Here is a 14101-nt window from a genome sequence, read left to right as displayed (position 1 = left end):
TGTACGCCAAACACGCCATACAGGACTTTCTCTACCAAATAAAGCAAATTATATTTGTCTTTTTTACCCTCAGTGACGTATAAACGGACGGTATCTTTGATTTTAGCGTAATCCGGGATCTGGTGCTCGTCATCTTCTTCTTTTCTTGGTATATTTTCCTTCAATTTTTCTGTTCCGCCTCGGGATCCATCTTTCTTGGTTTCCTCCTTCCTTCCGTCATCCTTTGAATTTTTCCGTGAAGCTCCGCCATTCTTTTTCTTTCCCACGGTAGTGAATCCTTCGTTATCGATTCCTCCGGCTCCTCCGGTTCCTCCGACTCCTCTGACTCCTCCAACTCCTCCGACTTCTCCGACTCCTCCTCCTCCATCGACCTCGTCGCCTCCTCCTCCCGGGTCGTCTGCCATAGATGTTACTAGGCGCTTGTCTCTAGGACAAAAGATACAAATGCTCCTCTGCGAGTCCTGGGACTCACAGAGGTTCGGGGGATCGCAACTCGACGTCCCCGGGACTAAGCCTCTCTCCCAATAGCAGCAGGGGGGTGAAGTCCAGGCTATAAACCTGAACGATCCCCCCAGGCCGAGAGAGAGGGTACCCGGGTCCTACCTTCTGACGCAGAAACAAGTGCAGCACCGAAGATACTACACTTGATCTTAGCCAAAAGGCCGAGAAGCGATAACCTGAAAAGGGTTCGCAGTACAGGCCGATGGTCCCCAATGCAGAGCACTAATGAAGGCAATAGACTACTGTCCCCAGCCCAATACACAGTCCGGGAGGCTTCTTTCTCTCACAAACCGGGGAAAACGTTCACGCGCGTCCTACGCACAGAAGTCACACCAGCATGCTTCTTTTCGTGTTTGCTATCTGCATAGCTCCGCCCACACGCGACTTTTGGACACGCCTTTTCTTCGCACGAAATTCCTGGTGCGGTGCCAAAGCACGCCAAGCAGAAAGCATGATAGGAATAGTAGTGAGTGAAAGGAAAAAAAAAAAAAAAAAAAAAAAAAAGGATAACCATTGTTGATTGTGATGTCACGGCACCATTGTTGAGTGTTCCATCAGGGCCCTTGTGATGTCATCCAATAGCTGACCTTACTTGACCTCTTTGACCTCTTGACCTGACAAGGCTCTTGTGACACGCGCAGTGTTCCGTCCATTGAACAGACAAGGTAGGTCCAGCTGCATAGGAAGTGCTGGGCTACTTTTTAGCCACTAAGTAATCCAGTTCAAAAGATCCACAAGAGGGAGACACAGGCAAACTTTACTCATTTATTGAAGCACTGCAAAAGCTAAATGGTTACATCCAGCCAACTTGATACAAAAAAGGGTCAATTGCCTGCCAGAGACGACTCAGCAACCCTCCGAGGTGTGCACAACAGGCCCAAATCAAACGTGGAGGAGGGGAGGTCCAAACAATTCATTCAGGTGATAAGCCAATTAACCAATCATCAGTCTTAATTGGATCCAGGGTGTGTGTGACGACACTGGGGCTGAATGGGTTGCTTGGTGCTGGAAACAACCGACAGCTGATGCAATTAGGAGATTGACAGACTAGATGCAGGTATTATATGCAAAAAGCAACACTGCACTGACTGGGCAGACAGAGGAGAAGCTGAAGGAGGCACGACACACACAACTTTCCACTTGCTTGGCTGGAAGGATGATGCTTGCAATCCATTTCAATTTCATTCTGTTTTTTCATACTGGATTAGAAGGGGTGCACCGGTCCTGGAGGTACTGCAATACCAGGTCAATGCGTGGAGTGGACAGAGCAAGCTCTTTTTCCATCTCCCTGTTCGAAAAATCCATTTAATATATGGTCCCCAGATAGGGGACGTATCAGATATTAAACTGATAAGAACAGATACTACACTTGATCTTAGCCAAAAGGCCGAGAAGCGATAACCTGAAAAGGGTTCGCAGTACAGGCCGATGGTCCCCAATGCAGAGCACTAATGAAGGCAATAGACTACTGTCCCCAGCCCAATACACAGTCCGGGAGGCTTCTTTCTCTCACAAACCGGGGAAAACGTTCACGCGCGTCCTACGCACAGAAGTCACACCAGCATGCTTCTTTTCGTGTTTGCTATCTGCATAGCTCCGCCCACACGCGACTTTTGGACACGCCTTTTCTTCGCACGAAATTCCTGGTGCGGTGCCAAAGCACGCCAAGCAGAAAGCATGATAGGAATAGTAGTGAGTGAAAGGAAAAAAAAAAAAAAAAAAAAAAAAAAGGATAACCATTGTTGATTGTGATGTCACGGCACCATTGTTGAGTGTTCCATCAGGGCCCTTGTGATGTCATCCAATAGCTGACCTTACTTGACCTCTTTGACCTCTTGACCTGACAAGGCTCTTGTGACACGCGCAGTGTTCCGTCCATTGAACAGACAAGGTAGGTCCAGCTGCATAGGAAGTGCTGGGCTACTTTTTAGCCACTAAGTAATCCAGTTCAAAAGATCCACAAGAGGGAGACACAGGCAAACTTTACTCATTTATTGAAGCACTGCAAAAGCTAAATGGTTACATCCAGCCAACTTGATACAAAAAAGGGTCAATTGCCTGCCAGAGACGACTCAGCAACCCTCCGAGGTGTGCACAACAGGCCCAAATCAAACGTGGAGGAGGGGAGGTCCAAACAATTCATTCAGGTGATAAGCCAATTAACCAATCATCAGTCTTAATTGGATCCAGGGTGTGTGTGACGACACTGGGGCTGAATGGGTTGCTTGGTGCTGGAAACAACCGACAGCTGATGCAATTAGGAGATTGACAGACTAGATGCAGGTATTATATGCAAAAAGCAACACTGCACTGACTGGGCAGACAGAGGAGAAGCTGAAGGAGGCACGACACACACAACTTTCCACTTGCTTGGCTGGAAGGATGATGCTTGCAATCCATTTCAATTTCATTCTGTTTTTTCATACTGGATTAGAAGGGGTGCACCGGTCCTGGAGGTACTGCAATACCAGGTCAATGCGTGGAGTGGACAGAGCAAGCTCTTTTTCCATCTCCCTGTTCGAAAAATCCATTTAATATATGGTCCCCAGATAGGGGACGTATCAGATATTAAACTGATAAGAACAGATACTACACTTGATCTTAGCCAAAAGGCCGAGAAGCGATAACCTGAAAAGGGTTCGCAGTACAGGCCGATGGTCCCCAATGCAGAGCACTAATGAAGGCAATAGACTACTGTCCCCAGCCCAATACACAGTCCGGGAGGCTTCTTTCTCTCACAAACCGGGGAAAACGTTCACGCGCGTCCTACGCACAGAAGTCACACCAGCATGCTTCTTTTCGTGTTTGCTATCTGCATAGCTCCGCCCACACGCGACTTTTGGACACGCCTTTTCTTCGCACGAAATTCCTGGTGCGGTGCCAAAGCACGCCAAGCAGAAAGCATGATAGGAATAGTAGTGAGTGAAAGGAAAAAAAAAAAAAAAAAAAAAAAAAAGGATAACCATTGTTGATTGTGATGTCACGGCACCATTGTTGAGTGTTCCATCAGGGCCCTTGTGATGTCATCCAATAGCTGACCTTACTTGACCTCTTTGACCTCTTGACCTGACAAGGCTCTTGTGACACGCGCAGTGTTCCGTCCATTGAACAGACAAGGTAGGTCCAGCTGCATAGGAAGTGCTGGGCTACTTTTTAGCCACTAAGTAATCCAGTTCAAAAGATCCACAAGAGGGAGACACAGGCAAACTTTACTCATTTATTGAAGCACTGCAAAAGCTAAATGGTTACATCCAGCCAACTTGATACAAAAAAGGGTCAATTGCCTGCCAGAGACGACTCAGCAACCCTCCGAGGTGTGCACAACAGGCCCAAATCAAACGTGGAGGAGGGGAGGTCCAAACAATTCATTCAGGTGATAAGCCAATTAACCAATCATCAGTCTTAATTGGATCCAGGGTGTGTGTGACGACACTGGGGCTGAATGGGTTGCTTGGTGCTGGAAACAACCGACAGCTGATGCAATTAGGAGATTGACAGACTAGATGCAGGTATTATATGCAAAAAGCAACACTGCACTGACTGGGCAGACAGAGGAGAAGCTGAAGGAGGCACGACACACACAACTTTCCACTTGCTTGGCTGGAAGGATGATGCTTGCAATCCATTTCAATTTCATTCTGTTTTTTCATACTGGATTAGAAGGGGTGCACCGGTCCTGGAGGTACTGCAATACCAGGTCAATGCGTGGAGTGGACAGAGCAAGCTCTTTTTCCATCTCCCTGTTCGAAAAATCCATTTAATATATGGTCCCCAGATAGGGGACGTATCAGATATTAAACTGATAAGAACAGATACTACACTTGATCTTAGCCAAAAGGCCGAGAAGCGATAACCTGAAAAGGGTTCGCAGTACAGGCCGATGGTCCCCAATGCAGAGCACTAATGAAGGCAATAGACTACTGTCCCCAGCCCAATACACAGTCCGGGAGGCTTCTTTCTCTCACAAACCGGGGAAAACGTTCACGCGCGTCCTACGCACAGAAGTCACACCAGCATGCTTCTTTTCGTGTTTGCTATCTGCATAGCTCCGCCCACACGCGACTTTTGGACACGCCTTTTCTTCGCACGAAATTCCTGGTGCGGTGCCAAAGCACGCCAAGCAGAAAGCATGATAGGAATAGTAGTGAGTGAAAGGAAAAAAAAAAAAAAAAAAAAAAAAAAAGGATAACCATTGTTGATTGTGATGTCACGGCACCATTGTTGAGTGTTCCATCAGGGCCCTTGTGATGTCATCCAATAGCTGACCTTACTTGACCTCTTTGACCTCTTGACCTGACAAGGCTCTTGTGACACGCGCAGTGTTCCGTCCATTGAACAGACAAGGTAGGTCCAGCTGCATAGGAAGTGCTGGGCTACTTTTTAGCCACTAAGTAATCCAGTTCAAAAGATCCACAAGAGGGAGACACAGGCAAACTTTACTCATTTATTGAAGCACTGCAAAAGCTAAATGGTTACATCCAGCCAACTTGATACAAAAAAGGGTCAATTGCCTGCCAGAGACGACTCAGCAACCCTCCGAGGTGTGCACAACAGGCCCAAATCAAACGTGGAGGAGGGGAGGTCCAAACAATTCATTCAGGTGATAAGCCAATTAACCAATCATCAGTCTTAATTGGATCCAGGGTGTGTGTGACGACACTGGGGCTGAATGGGTTGCTTGGTGCTGGAAACAACCGACAGCTGATGCAATTAGGAGATTGACAGACTAGATGCAGGTATTATATGCAAAAAGCAACACTGCACTGACTGGGCAGACAGAGGAGAAGCTGAAGGAGGCACGACACACACAACTTTCCACTTGCTTGGCTGGAAGGATGATGCTTGCAATCCATTTCAATTTCATTCTGTTTTTTCATACTGGATTAGAAGGGGTGCACCGGTCCTGGAGGTACTGCAATACCAGGTCAATGCGTGGAGTGGACAGAGCAAGCTCTTTTTCCATCTCCCTGTTCGAAAAATCCATTTAATATATGGTCCCCAGATAGGGGACGTATCAGATATTAAACTGATAAGAACAGATTTTTTTTTTAAGTTGACTATCCCCTCGCGGGGACGCCATATTTATTAAAAGAATTTACAAAATTTTAACAATTATCACATAAATACAGAAGAAAATAATTAAATACATAATCAAAGGATGGCATTAAAAATGAATAAAATTATCTTATATTACAGAATTCCATTCACTTAAAAACCATTTATTCTCTACCGCAGTATTAACTTTTTTCTCAATTAAAAGATAAATATACATTTCACTAAAACAAAATCCCAGAACATCGTTGACGGATAAAACCTCTCTTTTAAAAACTAAAATATTTCTAGCCTTCCAGAGGGCTTCCTTTGCGCAGTTCATCGTCTTCCATGCCACAGCCTCTTGGCAGGCTGTTGGGCATTCCAAAAGACCGTATAGGATCATATCGTAGGTGAAGTCTCTCAGGCCTGCCATCTTCCTTAAAAGTGGGAGCACTCTTCTCCAGAAATCCTGGGCAAACGGACATGACCACAGTAGATGTTGAACCGTCTCTTCTTGTTGACAATTATTCCTCGGACAGATGGCAGACCTTACATAGCCTCTTCGGTATTGGAATGCCCGGCATGGAAGACACTGATGAACACAATTCCACGCCAAGTCTTTCTGGGAATTAAAAAGATAGGAGATGTTAATAATTTTCCAGATTTTTTTGCATTTATCTTCTCTAAAATTCTTTATATCACAAGTTATCTCCTTCATTTTTATTTCTTTTATTAATTGTTTACTGTTTTTAAGCTCATTTATATTTTTCTTCTTCAAATTAAAAGTTGACACTATCTCTTCTAAAATCTTATAACTTACTGGCAAATTAAAAGCATAAGGAACTGATAAAATAGTTTTGAACCAATTAAACTTACGCATAAAAAAACCAGTATTAAAACGAACATAATAAGACCAATAGTGTTCTTTAAAAAGAGCGTTAAAACAGAAACTAAAAAATTTTATCAATAAAAATCTCTTAAAATCTGGAAAATCTTTGCCGCCTTTTCCTTGGATTTTCATGACGTCTTCTCTTTTCAATTTCTCCATCTTTGAATTCCAGAAGAAGGTAAAACAGCTTTTATTAATTTTCTTCAATACATTCATGGGAGGGGGAAACACCATACTTAAGTATAATAAAAGGGGAAGAATGATCATCTTAATAATTAAAATTTTCCCCTCCATTGTGAGTTTCCTCATACTCCACATATTTATTTTTTGATTTACCTTCTTTTCCACCATGCCCCAACTAAAAAAACCATTATTAGACTCACTGAAGGAGACACCTAAAATGGTGATAAAATCAGACACAGGGATATTAATATCATGTAAAACCATACTTCCAATATTTAAAATATTACTCTTGTTAAAGTTCACTTTAAAACCAGAAGCACTACAAAAGAACTGAACATGCCCTAAGGCTTTCCGGAGTGATAGGGCGTCCCTGCATAAAACCGCCACATCGTCCATATACCCCACCGCTTTGGCCTCTAGTCCCCTTCCACCGGGCAAGGGCACTCCGCGTATCGCTTTATCTGTTCGCAGCTTACATAAGAGAGGCTCTAATGCGCAAATAAAAAGCAGTGGGGACAAGGGACACCCCTGCTTCACTCCGGAATCTAAAATTACTTCCTGTGTCTTAAAACCATTAATTAAAATTTTACTTGTGCATTTATTATAAAATGCTTTAAGAGACAATAAAAACCCCTCGGGTATACCCATTTTTTCTAAAACCTTAAAAAGATAAAAATGAGATACTCTGTCAAACGCCTTCTCGAAGTCAATAGATAAAATGGCTAATTTACCTTCTCTTGACTTAGTATCATCAATACAATCTTTAATAAGGTTCAGGTTATCCCATATGCTTCTTCCTGGGATTCCACAGACTTGATTAAAATGAATAATTTTAGAAATTACCCCTTTTAACCTATTGGCGCAGATTTTTGCCATGATCTTATAGTCTGTGTTAAGAAGGGTTATTGGTCTCCAATTCTTCAAATCTGCCTTATCACCTTTCTTATACAATAAGGAGACCTCACCCTTCCTCCAGGACTTGGGTAAAACCTTTGAATAAAAAACCTCACTAAAAAGACTAAAAAGATCGTCTTTTAAAAGGTCATAAAATTTGACATAAAATTCTATGGGTATACCGTCGGGGCCGGGTACCTTACCCGTCTTAAAACTCTTTGTTGTCTCTAAAACCTCCTGCTCCGTTAAACCTCGGGATAAAATCTGTTGCGAGGCAGGATCTAAAACCGCAGTGATCTCCTTCAGTGAGTCCTGTAAAATAGACTGATCCACAGACTTTACATTAAAAAGTTCAGAATAAAAACAATGTACTTTATGTAAAATGCCTTGTATTTCCTTAATTCCGTCTATTTCATTAATAGCTTCTTTTTTGTTATTAATTTTTTTAAAGAAGTATCTAGAGCATTTTTCGTTTTCTTCGATATGCCTCACTCTGGATCTAAAAATTAATTCTTTCCCTTTTTGCTCTATACATTTTGTAATTTCTTTCCTAAGATTTTCTATATCACTCTTCACATCCATACCATTGTCTCTGAATTTATACAAGGTTTGTAAACGGGTATTAAGATCTTTAAAGGAGTCCTTCTTCTCTCTTGCTTTCTGGGTACTTTTATTTATGAAGAAACTTTTTATTTTTTTCTTCATTTTTTCCCACCAGCTACTAATAGAGATATTTGGACTCCTTACCCGTTTACATCTTGTATAAAAACTTTTAAAATCAATAATAGTCTGTGGATCGTCTAAAAGAGAAACGTTCAATTTCCATGATTTTTTACCAGGAACCTTATTAAAATTATGTTTAATAATAAATAATAAGATTTTGTGGTCGGAAAAAACATTGGTTAAAAGCTCGCATTTAAAAGGCAGTAGCTGATCATTACAAAAAATAAAATCTATTCTAGAACTGCAGTTGACATTACTCCAGGTAACGCCGGCAACCTCTGGGGCATCTTTATTGCATTCTTTATAGACGTCAAGGAGTTTAAAATCATCAACCAGATTCTTCAACATCCCAGAGGTTTTATCATAATTCCTGCTGGTAGATGAAGTTTGCCGACGTTCCCCCTTCATAATACAATTAAAATCTCCTGCAACAACACATGGTTCAGAGGTATTGATAAAAACAGATAAAATTTCTAGCATGTCAGCTCTTTCGTTCTTATCAGGAGAACCATAAAAATTTAAAAACTGCCATTTAATACCATTGATAAAAGCTTTGACCAATAAAATCCTACCTGGTAAAATTTCATTAAAATCATCAATTAAAACGTTCCCTTTAAAAAGTATGGCGACCCCACCTGATCTGGACTCATTGGATCCAGACCAGATGGATGGTCCGTGTTGCCAATCTTCTTTATAGCTTTTGTATGAGCTTGTATGGGGAATGCCACATTCCTGCAAGAAAAACACGGATGCTGTCATTGTGGTTAAAAAATTAAAAAGAGCAACCCGTCTATGTTTAGACTTGACGCCCCTCACATTGAGGGAAACTCCCTTTATTTCGGCATCCATGATATTCATTAGGAAGAGTCAGCATGCCCAGAAAACTCATTTACACTTCCATTCCCGCCCTCTTCTGACCCAATCGTTATAAGGGAACCTTCCGGAGAGGAACTTCCATCACTCAGGCAGGAGCCTGCAGTCATGCTCGGGTAATCAGGCAAGCCAGCCTCTGATAGCTTCACCTGGGTCCCCATACCTTGACCATTTAGATCCTCATCGTTTGCGTCAGGTGGGTCTCCGACTGGATCCGTTGCTCCCCCCAGGCTCTGGGAGGTCCCAGGCCTCTCAGGGGAATGCTGCGCACAAGGCAGGGAATCGGACGCCTCCAGGGAGGCACTCGCCTCCCCAACCACCTTATCCGGCGGGGGGGGGGCAGCCGGAGGAGCCACGTCCGCCTGATCTTGATGGCCGGACGTTTCCATCGGCTCCTCCTTCTCCCTATCCGGAGAGCGCCCTTTTTTTCCCCGCCTCTTTTTCCCTTGGATCTCCCACACACCTTCTTCCGGATCGTCATCAGGCTTAGGGGACCCAGATTGCGGAGTTTGTCTGGACTCCCCTGAACGACCGCTCTTTTGGGGAGTTCCAGACTTTTTGAGCCTTGCCACTATCTCCGCTTTGCGCTTGGCATTCCGCCTCTCCTTCGCATCTGTGGGATCACCCGAGCAATCCTGCTCCATATCATCCGCCTTGGCCCCCGCATCACTTGCATCAGGGGCCTCGGGCTCCTGCCTTACCTCTGCTTCCATTGCCTGTTCCTCTCCTTGAGGGCGGGTCTGGTCAGCTGACTCCTGTGGGGGCGTCTTGGGTCGCTCATCCTTTCTGTGGGGACAAAATCTGTATAGATGCCCAGTGCGTTGACAAAATGTACATTTTTTTGCATTGGGACATTCCTTGTTACTATGTTGAGTGCTCCCACAATTCCTACACTGGGCATCACAATTCTCATTTGTATGTCCGTATACCCCACAGAATTTGCAGAAATTAGGCATTCCCGTAAAGAAGAGGTCGCCATTAATTTGACCTAGTTTAAAACGGGCAGGTGGTAATTTAATTCCAGAGGAAAAGGCGGCATCTTTAATAAAAGTCACTAAAATTCCCATTTGGATGTCCATATTCCACACTCGTTCATAACCTTCCCCATAAATTGGACCTCCTTAAAATACAAGGATAAAAACTTCTCCAGTTCTTTCTGGTCCACATAAGGGGAATACATCTTAATCACCACGAGCTTTTTCTCGTCGAAAGCGTGCTCAATGATACGGGTACGCCCAAGCCTGGGATCATCCTTTATTTTCTCAGCTTGTTTTAAAGCATCACGGAAAATGCCGTCTCCCGCCAGAGTAACATCATAAATGGCTCGCTTGGGGTAGTCTTGTATGGCGAGAATCTCATTCCTCCGGACATGCAAGAGATCTCCCAACACCGTATCCACAACATATCGCAACGATTCCGACTTTTTGTCCATAAGGACGCCTCCAGTGAGGAAAATCCTCACTGAGTTTTTCAGTCTGGCGTATTCCGGCACGGAGCCGGGATCGCCATCCATGGTCGCAACGTCGTACCGAGGCTGCACCTCCTGGTAAGTATAAAACTACCAGAAGGCCGGGGGATCGCAACTCGTTACCCTGGGACTAAGTCCTCCCCCCAATAGCAGCAGGTGGGTGAAGCCCGGGCTATAAACCCGGGCGATCCCACAAGGCCGAGGGGAGGAGTACCCGAATACCCTCAGCTAAGACCAAGTGCAGAATTAGAAACACATACACTTGATCTTAGCCAAAGGCCGAGAAGCGATAACCTGAAAAGGGTTCGCAGTACAGGCCGATGGTCCCCAATGCAGAGCACTAATGAAGGCAATAGACTACTGTCCCCAGCCCAATACACAGTCCGGGAGGCTTCTTTCTCTCACAAACCGGGGAAAACGTTCACGCGCGTCCTACGCACAGAAGTCACACCAGCATGCTTCTTTTCGTGTTTGCTATCTGCATAGCTCCGCCCACACGCGACTTTTGGACACGCCTTTTCTTCGCACGAAATTCCTGGTGCGGTGCCAAAGCACGCCAAGCAGAAAGCATGATAGGAATAGTAGTGAGTGAAAGGAAAAAAAAAAAAAAAAAAAAAAAAAGGATAACCATTGTTGATTGTGATGTCACGGCACCATTGTTGAGTGTTCCATCAGGGCCCTTGTGATGTCATCCAATAGCTGACCTTACTTGACCTCTTTGACCTCTTGACCTGACAAGGCTCTTGTGACACGCGCAGTGTTCCGTCCATTGAACAGACAAGGTAGGTCCAGCTGCATAGGAAGTGCTGGGCTACTTTTTAGCCACTAAGTAATCCAGTTCAAAAGATCCACAAGAGGGAGACACAGGCAAACTTTACTCATTTATTGAAGCACTGCAAAAGCTAAATGGTTACATCCAGCCAACTTGATACAAAAAAGGGTCAATTGCCTGCCAGAGACGACTCAGCAACCCTCCGAGGTGTGCACAACAGGCCCAAATCAAACGTGGAGGAGGGGAGGTCCAAACAATTCATTCAGGTGATAAGCCAATTAACCAATCATCAGTCTTAATTGGATCCAGGGTGTGTGTGACGACACTGGGGCTGAATGGGTTGCTTGGTGCTGGAAACAACCGACAGCTGATGCAATTAGGAGATTGACAGACTAGATGCAGGTATTATATGCAAAAAGCAACACTGCACTGACTGGGCAGACAGAGGAGAAGCTGAAGGAGGCACGACACACACAACTTTCCACTTGCTTGGCTGGAAGGATGATGCTTGCAATCCATTTCAATTTCATTCTGTTTTTTCATACTGGATTAGAAGGGGTGCACCGGTCCTGGAGGTACTGCAATACCAGGTCAATGCGTGGAGTGGACAGAGCAAGCTCTTTTTCCATCTCCCTGTTCGAAAAATCCATTTAATATATGGTCCCCAGATAGGGGACGTATCAGATATTAAACTGATAAGAACAGATACTACACTTGATCTTAGCCAAAAGGCCGAGAAGCGATAACCTGAAAAGGGTTCGCAGTACAGGCCGATGGTCCCCAATGCAGAGCACTAATGAAGGCAATAGACTACTGTCCCCAGCCCAATACACAGTCCGGGAGGCTTCTTTCTCTCACAAACCGGGGAAAACGTTCACGCGCGTCCTACGCACAGAAGTCACACCAGCATGCTTCTTTTCGTGTTTGCTATCTGCATAGCTCCGCCCACACGCGACTTTTGGACACGCCTTTTCTTCGCACGAAATTCCTGGTGCGGTGCCAAAGCACGCCAAGCAGAAAGCATGATAGGAATAGTAGTGAGTGAAAGGAAAAAAAAAAAAAAAAAAAAAAAAAGGATAACCATTGTTGATTGTGATGTCACGGCACCATTGTTGAGTGTTCCATCAGGGCCCTTGTGATGTCATCCAATAGCTGACCTTACTTGACCTCTTTGACCTCTTGACCTGACAAGGCTCTTGTGACACGCGCAGTGTTCCGTCCATTGAACAGACAAGGTAGGTCCAGCTGCATAGGAAGTGCTGGGCTACTTTTTAGCCACTAAGTAATCCAGTTCAAAAGATCCACAAGAGGGAGACACAGGCAAACTTTACTCATTTATTGAAGCACTGCAAAAGCTAAATGGTTACATCCAGCCAACTTGATACAAAAAAGGGTCAATTGCCTGCCAGAGACGACTCAGCAACCCTCCGAGGTGTGCACAACAGGCCCAAATCAAACGTGGAGGAGGGGAGGTCCAAACAATTCATTCAGGTGATAAGCCAATTAACCAATCATCAGTCTTAATTGGATCCAGGGTGTGTGTGACGACACTGGGGCTGAATGGGTTGCTTGGTGCTGGAAACAACCGACAGCTGATGCAATTAGGAGATTGACAGACTAGATGCAGGTATTATATGCAAAAAGCAACACTGCACTGACTGGGCAGACAGAGGAGAAGCTGAAGGAGGCACGACACACACAACTTTCCACTTGCTTGGCTGGAAGGATGATGCTTGCAATCCATTTCAATTTCATTCTGTTTTTTCATACTGGATTAGAAGGGGTGCACCGGTCCTGGAGGTACTGCAATACCAGGTCAATGCGTGGAGTGGACAGAGCAAGCTCTTTTTCCATCTCCCTGTTCGAAAAATCCATTTAATATATGGTCCCCAGATAGGGGACGTATCAGATATTAAACTGATAAGAACAGATACTACACTTGATCTTAGCCAAAAGGCCGAGAAGCGATAACCTGAAAAGGGTTCGCAGTACAGGCCGATGGTCCCCAATGCAGAGCACTAATGAAGGCAATAGACTACTGTCCCCAGCCCAATACACAGTCCGGGAGGCTTCTTTCTCTCACAAACCGGGGAAAACGTTCACGCGCGTCCTACGCACAGAAGTCACACCAGCATGCTTCTTTTCGTGTTTGCTATCTGCATAGCTCCGCCCACACGCGACTTTTGGACACGCCTTTTCTTCGCACGAAATTCCTGGTGCGGTGCCAAAGCACGCCAAGCAGAAAGCATGATAGGAATAGTAGTGAGTGAAAGGAAAAAAAAAAAAAAAAAAAAAAAAAAGGATAACCATTGTTGATTGTGATGTCACGGCACCATTGTTGAGTGTTCCATCAGGGCCCTTGTGATGTCATCCAATAGCTGACCTTACTTGACCTCTTTGACCTCTTGACCTGACAAGGCTCTTGTGACACGCGCAGTGTTCCGTCCATTGAACAGACAAGGTAGGTCCAGCTGCATAGGAAGTGCTGGGCTACTTTTTAGCCACTAAGTAATCCAGTTCAAAAGATCCACAAGAGGGAGACACAGGCAAACTTTACTCATTTATTGAAGCACTGCAAAAGCTAAATGGTTACATCCAGCCAACTTGATACAAAAAAGGGTCAATTGCCTGCCAGAGACGACTCAGCAACCCTCCGAGGTGTGCACAACAGGCCCAAATCAAACGTGGAGGAGGGGAGGTCCAAACAATTCATTCAGGTGATAAGCCAATTAACCAATCATCAGTCTTAATTGGATCCAGGGTG

At 44.6% G+C, this 14101-nt stretch overlaps 5 non-coding genes and 2 pseudogenes across 5 annotated transcripts; all 7 read right to left on the bottom strand.

Annotated features, from left to right (window-relative positions):
• Nucleotides 1-583: 583 nt before the first annotated feature.
• LOC120982909 lies at nucleotides 584-674 on the bottom strand (annotated as a pseudogene).
• Nucleotides 675-1709: 1035 nt separating this feature from the next.
• LOC120982939 lies at nucleotides 1710-1900 on the bottom strand. The gene has a single exon (XR_005775020.1). It is a non-coding gene; the product is annotated as a U2 spliceosomal RNA (small nuclear RNA).
• Nucleotides 1901-2935: 1035 nt separating this feature from the next.
• Nucleotides 2936-3126, bottom strand: LOC120982938. The gene has a single exon (XR_005775019.1). It is a non-coding gene; the product is annotated as a U2 spliceosomal RNA (small nuclear RNA).
• Nucleotides 3127-4161: 1035 nt separating this feature from the next.
• Nucleotides 4162-4352, bottom strand: LOC120982937. Its single transcript, XR_005775018.1, has one exon. It is a non-coding gene; the product is annotated as a U2 spliceosomal RNA (small nuclear RNA).
• A 1036-nt stretch (nucleotides 4353-5388) lies between these two features.
• LOC120982899 lies at nucleotides 5389-5597 on the bottom strand (annotated as a pseudogene).
• Nucleotides 5598-11890: 6293 nt separating this feature from the next.
• Nucleotides 11891-12081, bottom strand: LOC120982936. Its single transcript, XR_005775017.1, has one exon. It is a non-coding gene; the product is annotated as a U2 spliceosomal RNA (small nuclear RNA).
• Nucleotides 12082-13115: 1034 nt separating this feature from the next.
• LOC120982935 lies at nucleotides 13116-13306 on the bottom strand. Its single transcript, XR_005775015.1, has one exon. It is a non-coding gene; the product is annotated as a U2 spliceosomal RNA (small nuclear RNA).
• Nucleotides 13307-14101: the final 795 nt, after the last annotated feature.

The sequence above is a fragment of the Bufo bufo genome (genome assembly GCF_905171765.1).
Source record: "Bufo bufo chromosome 6 unlocalized genomic scaffold, aBufBuf1.1 SUPER_6_unloc_3, whole genome shotgun sequence".
NCBI lineage: Eukaryota > Metazoa > Chordata > Amphibia > Anura > Bufonidae > Bufo > Bufo bufo.
Note: the sequence above shows the minus strand (reverse complement) of the source record. Positions and strands in the feature narration are given on the sequence as shown.